General features: G+C 36.1%; 1 long non-coding RNA gene across 1 annotated transcript in view; it reads right to left on the minus strand.

The window, feature by feature from the left end:
- Positions 1–4,588: 4,588 nt before the first annotated feature.
- Positions 4,589–15,538, minus strand: part of LOC307148388 — an 83,514-nt gene continuing 72,564 nt past the window's right edge. Inside the window, exons 2-3 of the long non-coding RNA XR_013819450.1 lie at positions 4,824–4,958; positions 4,589–4,655 (exon numbers count right to left, since the gene is read on the minus strand). This is a non-coding gene — a long non-coding RNA (uncharacterized lncRNA). The remainder of the gene's footprint in view (positions 4,656–4,823; positions 4,959–15,538) is intronic.

Raw genomic sequence — 15,538 nt, forward strand, 5'->3', positions numbered from 1 at the left:
AATATTGACTCATCTGGATAAATATTAGGTAAGCCTACACAAGATAGGCATACATTTTTCTCAAGAAAAAAAAAACTCACCTAATGCTGTAAACATATAGAGAGCCCTATCTAGTATTATTTAAGATTAAAAATAACTCAAATTAAATATAATGCATTTTTTTTATTATAATAACAACCTTATTTAATGATATAAGTAAAAATATAATAAATATGTAATAGTAGCCATACACATATTTAGCCAAATACTCTCTATAGCTCCTTTTTCTAGCTTAACTTTAACTAACGTGCTAGCCTATATTACGGTCATTAAATGGATTTCCTGAGGTAAATGTTATGTGACATAATTGTTCTCCAGCTGTTCAGTTTCCGCGGTTGAAAAACACTGATTCATCGATATTATGTATGAGGAATATACATTTCCGCTAGGGATCTGTCACGTAACATTTACAATTACCAAAACGGTATTTAGTGTTTGAATTTCGTAATAAAATTGACAGAATCTGAGAGCTGATCATTTTTTATATCATAACTAACCTGCTCTGTTGTGCCAATTTTGCTATCAAGAAACTTTGCAGATCTAGAGCGAGTTCTGTTCTCGGGGGAATCCGTTTGTCTTCCCCCAAAAAGGGGCGTTACCCTTCCATGACGCAAAAGTAGCGTTGGTCTATCGAAAATAGCATACTTCCTTACTATATATTAGGCGAAAAACAGTAGTGACACACCAAACAGTACGTGAGACTCCAAACCCCCTCATGGGGAAAAAAGCAGTATTTACAGCTGTGAAAATGAGTGCTTATCAGAATCAACTAAATGCTGGATTTTCAAAATATGTCAAGTATGTAACCTTCACGGCATAGACTCTTTAGACGGCTTTACATTTCCTATACACCTAAACATGACAAAACGGACTGTGATTGGTTGCTCTACATGTCAGTCAGACAGCCTCTGGGCAGCCCTCGACCAATGAAAGCAGCGATGGAGTCCAGACCTTCTGAAGGCTTCATGGGATTACAGTGTCAGAGAAACAATCACTCATGACTGTTTAGAGTCATCTCTCCACAATTGAATATCAACATGAGAGTTTTCAGCATAATTACTGTTACACTAATCAATCTCTCTGGTAAGATTGTATTGTTAACCAGATCCTTGTAGTAAAACACTTCTTTTTATTTTTTTATCAGATTTTTTTCTTTGTTTACAGGCTTTTCTCATAGTTATGAAGTCGACCAGTCTCCACCTGACGTGATCAGGAGACCAGAAGAAAAAGCGAGACTGCAGTGTTTACACAGTGTGCCCAGTTACAATCAAATCAACTGGTACAGACAAAACCAGGACCAAGGGTTCACATTGATGGGATATTTATACTTAACAACACCGAACAAAGAAACAGATTTCACAAACAAAATAGAGATGTCTGGGAATGGAAATAGCAATGGATCTTTGACCTTTAAAAGTCTCTCACCTAATGACAGTGCAGTGTATTTCTGTGCTGCATATTACACAGTGTTTCAGATCCCTGCAGTTCATTACAAAAACATCTCTTTGATTCTGTGATTAAAAAAAATAAAAACTACTGTCTGAATCCACACCTGCTTCTGTGGTATTCATTTCAGACTGCCTGTTTTATATCAAACAATTCAGTTTCTGAAGCTTTGCTTTTGATGTCAAGTGATTCACAGTGAAGAATAAATATAACAAAATATAACAAAAAATAATAAATATAACAAAAATAAATATACAAAAGGATGTCATAACTACCCAAACTCTATAATCCAGCAAACAAACTATAAAGCACTAAACATTTAAAGCCTTGGCTTGATGAACAGTGTAATGCCGTCTTTCAACAGGTGGCGCTGTTTCACAACACATCCACTCAAGAGGAGGAACATCGGACCTGTGAAAGAGGTTCAGATTCAGATGAATTTGCAACAAATGGAGTAAGACGGATAAAAAAGCTACGCTGTTTTGATAACTTATAGGCCTAAGTATTTTTTCTCTCTATATAAGTTTTGATAACTTATAAGTAGCCTGTGGTTCTAAGAACCCTGTAAGAACTTGATAATGATGAGAAATCCAGTTCTATTCTCATATTTGCTCTGTTGGCATTTTGGTAAGTGAATTTAAATGCTTCTTTTTGGACACAACTTTGTGTGTACTCTTGGTGACGTCTTTTTCTTCAATGCACAATGCAGTAATATTGTGATTTTATTTCCATCTGTTTATTAGGCCATTCGTTGAGCAGTGTTGATCAAAAGCCTGCTTCAGTCATTGTGAGTTCTGGAGCGTCCTGCACTCTCTCCTGTTCCCACAGTATCTCCAGCTACAACACCATACTGTGGTACTACCAGCGTGGGCAAAACATGCACATTATTGGATATTCCTTTCATTCCACCCCCAATCTGGAGAATGCAGCAGATACAAAATATGATCTGAAAGGAGATGCCAAGAGTTCTGTGAACCTGACAATCTCAGAGCTCATGCTGAATGAAAGCGCAGTGTATTTCTGTGCAGCAAGTGCACAGTGCTCCAGGGCCCCCATAAGCCCTACAAAAAGCCTATCATCTTTTGTGCATCTTTCAGTAACAGTTCAAGCACTTGAATGGTTTCCATGAGACAACTCATTCGTACTGATCGCCCCTGTGTTCTGTTGGCTTCTGTTTGAGCTTGTTTTCACTGATAGACATTGTGATTCGGATTCAGCGTGTTCAGAGAAGAGTCGTGCTGTAATCTGGTGACTGTCGGCGTTGGCCTGTGTGAATTGGCCTTTATAAAAGTTCCTTTAAGGCCCTGGCTGAGTCTGGTTTCTACCAAAGGTTTTTTTTAGTGGTGGGCCGTTATCGGCGTTAACGCGCTGCGTTAACGCGAGACTCTTATCGCGCGATAAAAAAAATATCGCCGTTAATCTATTCTCCAAGTTGGGTTGGGAGCGTTGGGAGCTGGCTCAAGCTACACAAGCTATGATGACGCAATCTACCCGCGGCCGCGAGGAACACCCGGCTGCAATGCATCATATTCGTCGTCATCTTAAGTAAACACGGCTGAAAGTGAAAGCTGGTGTAAAAGATCGGTGCAACATCCATTATTTGGACTTGGTTTGTATTTAAGCCGTCCGACGTAGACTGTGTGGTGTAACAGTTCGGTAAGTTAACACACGACTAATCCGTTCTACCACCTCAAATTCAAAACGAAACATATCACTGAATACCAGCGCGCGCGTATTATTCCCAATATATCTTACTGGTGTAGCACATAATCTCTTTTTATTAAAAGCGCCCGATTTTAAGAATCGTTGTTGTGTTTCTTTTTAACTGAAAAGACATCAGTTAGACAATATTCTAATTTTAAATTTGGGGTTTCATAAGCTCCAAGCCATAATAAACATTAGACCTACTTAAGTCTCTGCAGCTAGTGTACTTAAATTTTATTTATCTGCAAAATTATGTTGTATACTTACAGTTTTGCACAATATATGTTCTCAAAACTACATACACCCTTTCAAAAAAAAAAAAAAAAGGTCTGTGTAACCTGTTCTGAAATGGTTTTATTATTATATCGTTATCGCAAGAGGCTGCAATGTATATCACAATATGGATTTTAGGCCATATCGCCCATCCCTAATTGATAGCCTATAGTAGTTGATAATAACATAGGCCTACCTAATGTTGCCTACGGATGGTAACAGTACAGTAGTAACCTTTTACAGTCTATGAGTAGAACAGCGTTCTCAAGCAGTTTGTGATGCATTTTGGAAACAGGAGATGAGCCCCTGGTCTAATGCGCCACCTGGCTTGACAAACCCGTTCTCAAAGACTTACTTTTATAGTCATTATTTGGGTAGCACACATACTCTGAATGCCTTCGGCAGAATTCAAATGAGCCATTTTAATCTAGATTAATCTAGATTAATTTCAAAATTAATCTAGATTAAAAAAATTAATCTATGCCCACCTCTAGTTTTTTTTTTTTTTTTTTTTTTAAATATGTTTTATTGAGCACCAACCATACAAAGTGTACACAATGTGAAACAGTACTTATAAATATGAAACAGTGCTCACATTTTTTCATTTTCTTTTTCACACTCCCCCTCACCTCCCCACAACACACCATCCCTATCCCTACATATATACACATACACGTACACACACACACACATACACATATATACACATATACATACACATATACATACATACATACATATACATACATACATATATATATTTTTACTTATCCTAACCAATAATGTTTCATCTTGAAAATGGTTGATTTGATTCATGCCTTATATGCTTTTTATTCTATTGAGAAAAATAGTCCTGCCCATTCATTTCAACATGACATCACTTCCTGTGTCTAGTCCTGCTGCTTTACTGAAGACCTCAGTAGTCTTCCATGGCATGAGCATCATCCAACATGATTAGATTTGTATTTAAAATCATCATCTTCCTGAGCTGGTTTACAGGTATCTTGATTTTACCGAAATTATAAATACAATTGCAGATTATTATATACAGTAAAGGCTACAAAGACATCAAACTGCACGAGTATTTGTGCCTAACAATATTTGATTGGCTTCTCAGGTTGCCTGATCTGTGAGAAGGTGAATCAGTCCCCTTCAGATGTGCTGTGTAAACCCAATGACTCTGTCGAGCTGACCTGCAAACATAAAATTACTAACTATGACACAATATTGTGGTATAAGAGGTCACATGGAGATTCTAGCCTGAAACTCATCGGTTATGCACGATATAGCAACATAAAAGAATTTGAGGAATCGTATAAGGGTTATTTCAATTTAAGTGGAAAAGGAGAAGAAGAAGTTACTTTACAGATTCTTAAAGCAAGACCAGACCAGGACACCGCAGAGTATTTCTGTGCAGCGTCGTATGCACAATGTCACAAAAATCCTCTCTTCCATGACAAAAACTGTTCTCTTATCTTCAACATATCATGGTACACCTGCATGAAACCACGCAAGCAAGTTAAGAAAACATCACTGAACACAATAAGCTAAAATGGAATGAAGAAAAAACACATTTAAACGAATCATTTGATACAATGCATTTATTGTGCATATGTGACCCTGGACGACAAAACCAGTCACATGGGTAAATTTTATGAAATTGAGATGTATACATCATCTGAAATCTGAATAAGCTTTCCATTGATGTATGGTTTGTTAGGATATAGGACAACTATTCGAGATACAACTATTTAAACATCTGGAATCTGAGGGTGCAAAAAAATTGAAACATTGAGAAAATCGCCTTTAAAGTTGTCCATTTATGTTCACGATTGTGGCGCATTCACTCACAAAAATAAATGTTTGATATATTTACAGTAGGAAATGTACAAACTATATTCATTGAACATGATCTTTACTTAATATCCTAATGTTTTTTTGGCATAAAAGAAAAATTGAAAATTTTGACCCATACAAGGTATTGTTGGCTATTTCCACAAATATACCCGTGCGACATGCGACTGGTTTTGTGATCCAGGGTCACATATGTATGTTTTTAAAATACCTATATGAAATTACATTGTAACTCATTTTGGTATTTACATCTATAATTAAACTGTTACCCCACCTCAATAGCAGCAAACGTTTTGCAATTCAACATAAACACAAGAAGTACACTGTATCTTACAATTATTTTTAATGCAAGTTCATTGTAGACAGCGACACCTATATAGTGTGAACAAAAAACCCCTAAATGATGGCAGCCATCTGTGTGGTCATTGTGGTGGTTTGTGATGTCATTTCCTGTCTACAAGAAATGAGCTCAGTGCATCTCAGTGCAGTCGAGGACTCAACATGATGTGTCGCCTCTCCATCCAAATTGTGACAGCGCTTTTGCTAACAGGTGTCATATTTATATCAGTTTTTAGATTCAGATTTCAATTTGACAATTTAAGAAAAAAAAAAAAAAAAAATACATGAATTGATTTTGAAACTTTTCTGTAACGATCAAGTGTTTCTCTCTGTACAGTCCCGGCTGTGTGTAAAGACGTGGATCAGTCTCCAGCTTCAGTGTTGAGTTATCCTGACAGTCGGGTTGAACTGACATGCAGTCATTCCATCAAGAGCTACAACACCATATTATGGTATCAGCACTCTGGTGGAGACACACAACTGAAACTTGTGGCTTATATGTACTATAAAACACCAAAGACTGAGGATCCATTTACAAATGCCTTTAATATATCAGGTGATGGTGAAAAGAATGCTTCACTTCATATACAATGCAGCAAACAAGCCCAAGTCACAGGCATGTATTACTGCGCTGCCAGTATCACACAGTGCTGCAGGAGTTCAGCCCTCTTTACAATTACCTTCCTCTGCTGCACAGACCAGCTCGGCTCACACTCTTCTGCTCATCACTACACATCTCACAGCATATCATTGTGCTTATTACCTGGGGTGTCTGAGCAGGAGGTTCACTGGAGATCAGAACATGCTATTCTAAATGATAAGATAAAAAATGACGATTGTCTTTTTATGGGAGTCAGTAGGTGTCCTGAATTCAGAATTCATATAGATATCTTGAGTAAGCTGGTTATCAACTACTTCATTGTTTCATAATTTGTGGGATTCTATTGGATCCTTCTTCAGTCCTACTGGAAGGTTTGTGGGCTTCATCTTGAATCGTTCCCACATTTCACCCTATTAGTGAAAGCCCTGAATATTCCTATATTTAAAAAATGTATTAAATAATTTACTATTAAAATGATAGTTTATTTTTAAAATAGGTTTCACTTAATTTCGATGGTTCACTTAGGATATTCTAACAATGACTTTGCAACTACATATCAACTAAAGTCTCATTAGAGTATTAGTAGACTGTTAGGTTAGGGTTAGTAGAATAAGTTGACATGTAGTTGCAAAGTTACTTAGTAGAATGTCTGTCTGGGAGCATCAAAATAAAGAATTAGCAGATATTAAGCAGACAGTCTACTAATACTCTAATGAGAGCTAGTTGACTTGTAGTTGCAAATTTACTTATAGTTAGTAGAATGTCTAAAGTGGACCATCGAAATGAAGTGTTAACTAAAAAATATTATTTTTCACTCACTGTACAACATTGTATAATATGTGGAAAAAAACATAAAAAAAAAAAAAATCAATGACCTGAATTAAAGTAACACAACTAAATTTGTTAAAATTATTTAATCAAAATAAATGTTCTGATGAATTAAATTATAAAAAATCTAATTCAGGGGTTGTTAGGCTGCTTCATAATGCCGTTCTACGAAGTTAAGTTTCAGGAAACATTTCGCACACATTCTAAATATTTTTTTAATTTCTTTTAGAATATTGAAATGTTTATTTTTATTATATAAATACAAATATTTATTAATATAAAAATATTAACATATAACAAGTGTCAAGCAAGTTGCAGCCTGATATGCACTTCAAACTGATGGGGCCGTATACACAACGTTTTCAACTAAAATTAGCGGCCTGAAAATGCAAAACTTTGAAAACATGCGTTTTTGAAAACGACACCATCTCTGTGCAAACTACAAAAAGGCAAGTTTGTGAATGTGCAAACGTATAGGCGTGTAGTGTTTCTTTACAAAGTGACATTGCCATCTACTGGCCTGACAGCAGAATACAGCATTTTTAGTCGTTTTCACGGATCCGTGTGAACGGGGATCATTTTGACATTGTTGTCTGTGCGCAAAAAAACTTTTTCGTTTTTGATACGTCATTGTCGTGAGAAGGTACTCTGAGGCTGAAATTCAGTGATTAAATATCACTAAATTATACTGCATTATTCATTATTAGTTACACATGATTATACACTTATGCCACTATATTTGGAGCAAATTCAAACTTTACTAATGAGGAGCACCAAGTTAATGCATTTATGTTCACTGCTCTTTATAGACAGCGCTGTGACAGACGTTGTTTGTAGGAGGTGCACATTACCCATCACCCATTGCAGTATGGAATAATCCACTTTATGTCACATGCAGAATCTCCTCCTTACTTTTATGTGCACTCATATCTGGTCTTTGACATACATACAACATGACAGGATCTCTCGTTTCTTCAACCACCGTGATTTGTTTAATAGGTAATACTATAAGATGTTTGGTCCTTTACATTTATATCCTACTGTACTTTACTGTTATCTTTAAATATATGTGTTAATTTTACACATTTTACACGCTGAAAGTGAAGCATTTGTCTTCATGTCTTCACAGGTATTGTGTTTTCTAGTAAGGTTGATCAAACTCCTTCTGACATTTTTTGGAGTCCTGAAAGACCGGCTGAAATGACCTGCCGTCATCAAATAACTGACTATGACACTTTACTGTGGTACCAGCGTTCACAGACAGACACGGAGCTGAAACTCATTGGTTATATGTACTTTGAGCAAAGAACTGTTGAGAAACCATTTGAGAAACATTTTAATGTGAGCGGTCACGGTAAAACACACTCCACACTTCATCTCATCCAGCTGAGAACAGCTGAAGACAGTGCCGTATACTACTGTGCCGCGTATTACCACAGTGGTGTTTCCTCCCTTTCCATTAAACAAGAACCCACATTTAATAATCGCATGACACAGTTCTGCACAGCTGTCACAGGATTTGGTACATGATACATGATCAAATAAACATTTTATTTCTCCCAGTTCAGAATCACCATAATAGGTTTTTGAAAGCAACATATTGTTTGGTGCTCAGATGTGATTAACCTATTAAAGATGTCTGTCTATAGAATTATAATATGTGACCCTGGATCACAAAACCAGTCACAAGTATATTTGTGGCAATAGCCAACAATACATTGTATGGGTCAAAATTATCGATTTATCTTTTATGCCAAAAATCATTAGGATATTAAGTAAAGATCATGTTCCATGAAGATATTTAGTAAATTTCCTATTGTAAATATACAAAAACATTTATTTTTGTGCGCCACAATTGCGAACAGAAATGCACAACTTTAAAGGAGATTTTCTCAATGTTTTGATTTTTTTGCACCATCAGATTCCAGATTTTCAAATAGTTGTATCTCGACCAAATATTGGAAATGGAAAGCTTATTTATTCAGCTTTCAGATGATGTATACATCACAATTTAAAAACATTGACCCATGTGACTGGACCTAGTAACCTCCCTGAACACATTAACACACACATCGCACATCCACCACATCACAATAAGAAATAACCTACAGTAGCAACCACTCCCCTTAGCAACAGCTCAGCAAATTCCTATAACCACTCAAAACACCATAACAACCACCTAGCAAGGATTATATAGTCTTCAAACTTTAAAAATCTCTTTGAGGGTCAGATTTACTAACAGCTTGAGTCAACGCAAACCCCCTTTTGGCGTTAGAAAACTACTGTCAGGATTTACTAAAGACACGCAGTGAAACATTCGTGCTGAAAAGGCGTGAAAAGGCAATTATTTTTGCGGCTGACCTTTCATATTTCTTTGTAGGATTTTCCCTTTCACAGTATTTAAACGAATCAAAGTGATTTATTAAGGTTTGCAAAAGTAGATTTACTGGTATTTGCACCATTATTTACCAGCCATAAAACAGCACGTCTTAAACCAGACGCTAATTTGCACTGCTCTTGGTAGATTGTGCTGGTCATTCTGGAAATGATCCGGCTGTGTCTGTGTTCTTTAACGTGTTCGTCGTCAACAGATCCCATGCAGAACTTTCCACTCGGCACTTTTATGGGATTGTGCTATCATGCTAATTTACCCTGTTTAGTAAATCTGGCCCTTACAGTCTTTTCCATTGTTATTGTCTAGGCAAAATCTGTCAAATCAGCATTTGAAACTTTCCTACTTTTCCAAACTTTATTTTGCTGTTAGAAAACAGGGTTGCACTTTATTTTACAGTATGTGCACTTACGTGTACTTAGAGTGTCCTTACCCACAAAAGTACTCAGTTATGCAAGGTAACATGAGTTAATATAAGGTTTAGGGCAGGGGTCGGCAATAGGCGGCCCGCGGGCCAAAACTGGATATATTTCCTGGCCCGCCGGATTATTTTGGAAGTCCGTTTTTTTTTTTTTTTTTTTTCAGCCTATTTTTATTTTACAATAACGGTTTACAAATAGGCCCCGTGTATCATTCGTTACTTATTATTTACTCGGGTAGGCCTATAACACACTGATAAATAATATGTATTAGCCTACCTGATAAAAAATATTTGCACTAAATGCTGCACAAAACTCTTCCACTAGGCTACTTGAGAAAAGCCGTAGCCGCGCGGCGATTTCACCGCCGCATACTGTGTAAAACGCGCATGAATCATGCGGCGCGGGATTCAATTTTAAAACGGTAGCGGTCGGAACTCTATACCTATACTTTGGACGGAGCGGGCGGTCTGACTGACAATAGCCCACTCCCGACATCTTTTGACAGCGTATCCAACCCAGTCTCTTACTACTGCGTATCTATACCACGAGTTTTCATTTTCATTTGGCGTAGTATTTACACGCCAAAGTCACATTTCGCGTTCATATGGTACGCAAAACCCTCCCGTTAAACTTCTATTGACGGAAAATGCGTATGCATTGCACGCACATTTTGCGTTCATATGGTACGCAAAACCCTCCCGTTAAACTTCTATTGATGGAAAATGCGTATGCATTGCACGCAGAAATGTATTATAGTTAACGTCATCGTCCCGCCCCTTAATCGTACGAAGATTCACGATTCCATCTCGTGCAGATGCCGAAGGTGCATGCAGAAATACGTGTTATTATTTTATTTATTTATTTTATTTTTTTTTGTACAGAAACATAACTTATAATCTCTAATGTATTTTAAATGGGAAGCATTCTTTCTGCCTATCGAGCTGCAGCAGAGAACCTGTTTAATCAACATTAATTCACGAGATTTTATCTTATCATGGACCATGGTTTATGTATTTTTTTAATGTTATTTTTTCGATCTTATTGCCAGGGAAGCTGGATTGCTTTGCTGTTTATTGATATTTTAAAATTCATATTTTATCAGTAGGAAATCGCGCTGAAGAAGTCTCGTTCCGAGCACATCGCGATATTTGGCATCAGTTCACGTGTGCCAGATGTTGGTAAGTAGTAATAAATACGCTGTCCTAATAATGTGTGATAAAATGTCTTTTCTGTTTGTCGATATTAATAAGATTAGCTCACATTCAGTCACTGCATTATATCTGTCATCGCCACGGAGGCTTTGCGTTTCATTGCTTTCTAATTCTAAACAGGGTGATTAAACACCGTCTGTCACGTGACGTGCTGTTGTATTTGTAGTAGAAGAACAACACTTACCATGCTTTTGCCACATTAACATTAGTTTTACTGTGATAAGTGTAGTAAAAAGACAGTAATCACAAAACTGACCATGCATTTACCACACTATTGGTAGTTTTAATGTGATACGTATTGTAAATGTACAGTAACCACAATACTTACCATGCTTTTACTACAGTAACCCTAATTTTACTGTGATAGGTGTGGTAAAAGGACAGTAACCACAAAACTTACCATGCTTTTACCACAGTAACCCTAATTGTACTGTGATAGGTGTGGTAAAAGGACAGTAACACAACACTTACCATGCTTTTACCACAGTAACCCTAATTTTACTGTGATAGGTGTGGTAAAAGGACAGTAATCACAAAACTTACCATGCTATTCCCAGAATTGGTAGTTTTAAAGTGATATTTGTTGTAAATGCATATTAACCACAACACTTGCCATGCTTTTAATGCTTTATAATGTAACATCCAATATTTGTAAGGCAGTACTTTGTCCTTTAAATAATCCTATATATTATTAATTATACATAATGATATTTTCTTTTCTTTTTTTTTTTTCAGATGAAAAGACCAAAAGGGCCCTTCGGACCCAGTCAGCCCCATATTGTTTGAGGACAAGTAAACGGAGGAGACTGAAAGCTGCATAGGTAAATATTTGCAATGTATGTATTGTTTTTAACCCTAAATCAAATAATTTATCAAGCATTTGTTGTTTCTTAAACCTTTTCTCACAAAACCCATAGCCCAATCAGTATAACATAGTCTGAAGGTCTTAATAACTCAAAAGATTTAACAAGTTGTCAAATTCGTACGATACTCGTACATATTTGTATACTCCTACATAATCCTGCAGCTTTTACTCCTAGTGCTGTCATTGGCTACTGCCTCAATTCCTGTACGCAATTATCGCGATATTTGTAAATCAGTTGAGCCCCTTCTTGGAAAGTAGTCGGATGTCCCACACACTGTCAGAAAGTTGATATTAATTGCATTGTATTTATTACAATTATTACAAATTGGTCCCCGTCTGTTTATGTTCCGGTGATACATGATGTCTCTCCACACCTCATAACCTACCTCTGTTTGCAAGAGTGGAAAAGCTTATCTGACATTATCATGACATCAGATACTCAATTATTTTGTCGTAATCAGATCAGTTACACTGCCCTACCCGTTTGCATGTAAATAATTTTCATAGGATTATTGCTTGCTATTAAATACATACTTTTATTCATAGAAATGCCCACATATCAGTGAACTTATAACATAAAAATGCTTTTAACATTTAATTATGCAACACTCTTTACAGAAAAATATCCCACACTTATGGATAAACTCACAACGTCATCATCAAGTGCTGTGCTGGGCACATTGGGCGACAAGTGTCCTCCAACGTATTCGATCCGTGGCTAAGTTCTTCACATCTTCCCATGGGACACTGACATTCTTCAGGTCTTCGTGAAACATCTGTCTCCGTGTCTTCCTTGGTCTTCCCTGTCTCCTGCATCCTCCTGGTGGTGTCCTCTTCATCACTGTGTTTGGGTGGTGTTGTTTGGGCATGCGTAGGATGTGTCCAGCGAGGTGCACCCTTTGCTCTGTCTCAGTTTCTGAAAGTCTTCATGTAGTCCCACTCCTCCTCGTGATCTCTTTGATATATGCAGAACCAATATTGAAAATAGTGATTTATCTTTTTCCATATTGTTAAAGCATTTTGTTTTCTCTTTCAGCTTCATAAACTGTACTTGATTTCTGCCTAATGCCTTTATAAAAAAGGGTCAGTGCTCATCAGGTGTTTTGCTATTATTGCTATTTGTTATGTTTTGGACATATTCATTGCATAGTTACAATAAAAGTGACCAATAATCACAAGGATATAGAATGAAAGTTGAGAATGTAAAATGTTGTGCTTATATTTTTGCCTGTTTTTTCTTTAAAGCAAAGAAACAAATGTATTTTCACATGACAAATTTGAATCTCATCTCTTGGTTTGTAAATACATAACTTCATCATAGCAATTTTTTAACGTTAATGTATGTGTCACTATAATAGATTGCCCCTGTATCTGGATATTTTTAATTAACTGATTTTTATACTTTTGTGCTGTAGTTTTGGCGCTACATTTGTCTTTAAACAGTTTGACATTAAATATTGGAATATGCTTTCAAAATTGTGTCCATTCATAGTGCTTTTGTTACATTTATTTGAATATAGTTGATATACCTGTAATATACTATACATACACTGTAAATGTTAGAAGCACTTTAGAACATGCAATTATCTTTAATTAAAATACTGCAAAACTACCCTGCTGTAGGACATTGCTTAGAAAAAAGTTTCTCTTTCAAATGTATGCATCAGTCTAATCAAAAAGGCAAATTTGTAGCATAGATAATTTGAACTCGTTTTTGGATGGTAACCACACAACGGAGTATTTTGTTTTTAAATATGAGTTTTATAATTTAATTAGAAAGAATACATATCCCTGCAGGCGGAACCAGAAGAGATCTGTCATCATTTACCATAAATGGGCATGTAAGTGTGACGCGTCTGTTCAGCTGGGTTGTTATTGGCTGTGACTTTATCGCAGAACTCGCTGTGATTGGACAATCGTTTAACACATATAAAACGGCGCTTCATGTTACAAAGTATGTTTTGGTGTTATTATTACGTTAGTTATAGATTAAGCTAACTATAAAGTGACTCTATGTTGTGAGAAATTACTCCTTTACCGAGATCCTAACCCTAACCCTAAGCATGTCTGCACATTTCAATGAACTACAGAACTATGCTTCCTGTTCTATTGATAGAATGACAGAGACATGTGGGTAATGTAGTTTAAAACGTTTAGTAATGAAACAATAAATGTTAAATAAATAATATATTTAATGGACAACTGGATATCTAAATTTGTTAATTGTGCAAACCTTTATGACATATATGAGGGACAGACTGAAATTTTATATTTTACTGTGAGCACTTTAAAAATAACCTTTATGCCAGCTTTCCATATTTGTCTGAAAACTGTGGCCAACATTATTTATTAAACATAGCATAAGCAGTTGTCCTGCCGATGTTCTCTTTGAACCGGACTTTGAGTTACAGCCATTTGAAATGTGCATTTTTTTGCTCTTCTGGGGGCCGTTGCTGGGCCCCTGGGGGTAGAAGGGCAGTATAATCTACACAGATCTACACATACTATTACTATTACACAAGGATAATGCACCATTCAGTAAAACAACAAAAAAACAGTGCCAGAATTTCCTTTTTACCCCTTCTGATTGCTGCTTATATGCCTGACATCAGTAATGTCTATGCTTTCATTTGAAAAGCAGTAGTAGATGTACTAGAATGATCAACATGGATCATCTTCAATTATGCTTGAAGTGTTTATAGTAAGATAGCCCACCGCAGCCTCTTGTAATTTAGTTTCCCTTTATTTCACTGAAACGTGGCATACATGCAAGTATATGCAACTTATGTTGCATTGTTGTCCCAAATTAACCAGATCTAAGTTTTTATGTTCTAAGTAAAATAATCATGGTCATTAGTTATATGTAGTTGTTTTTAAATTATGAATTTAAAACTAAAGTACTAAAGTACTAAATTACTAGTACTAAATTACTAAATTAAAATTAAAACTACTAAAACTAAATTAAAAATAAATACTAAATAAGAAATTAAAATTTCTAAAATAAAAAATTCTATTTACTGTACAAAACACCACTTTCAATACACAATATTCACTAGGGATGTCCCGATCCGATCACATGATCGGAAATCGGGCCCGATCACGTGTTTTCAGGGACTCGGATATTCTCATTATTTTTTAACACATCAATATTTATGCGGTGGCACAGAGTTACGCCGGTTTCACATTGCACGCGTTAGTAAGCAGCGCAGGAGCAGTGCGTATGGTGAGCAGGAGCAGGACACGTGCGTTTTGCTTTCACACTAGCAGCGTTTGTCACGCGCGGCTGAACCGCGGGTTGTGTAGGCTACAGAGTCAGACAGAGTACTCCATAATGGATAAGTTGGCATTGCTTTTTTTCGTTTTCAAATACATTTAAGAGAAAAGACTTGTCAAGAAACTTATTTTATTCATAATTTCATTTAACTTTTGTTTCATCTTTGATTTTATTGTTATGGCAACAAGTTTGTTTTTGGACATTTGTTTTCTTTTTAAATTGCTGTTGGTCATTTGATTGACTGTTTAAAACACAATAGATATCTTTTTGGATAAAACTGCGGTGTATTT

This window comes from Squalius cephalus (genome assembly GCF_949319135.1).
Source record: "Squalius cephalus genome assembly, chromosome: 20".
In the NCBI taxonomy this organism is placed as follows: domain Eukaryota; kingdom Metazoa; phylum Chordata; class Actinopteri; order Cypriniformes; family Leuciscidae; genus Squalius; species Squalius cephalus.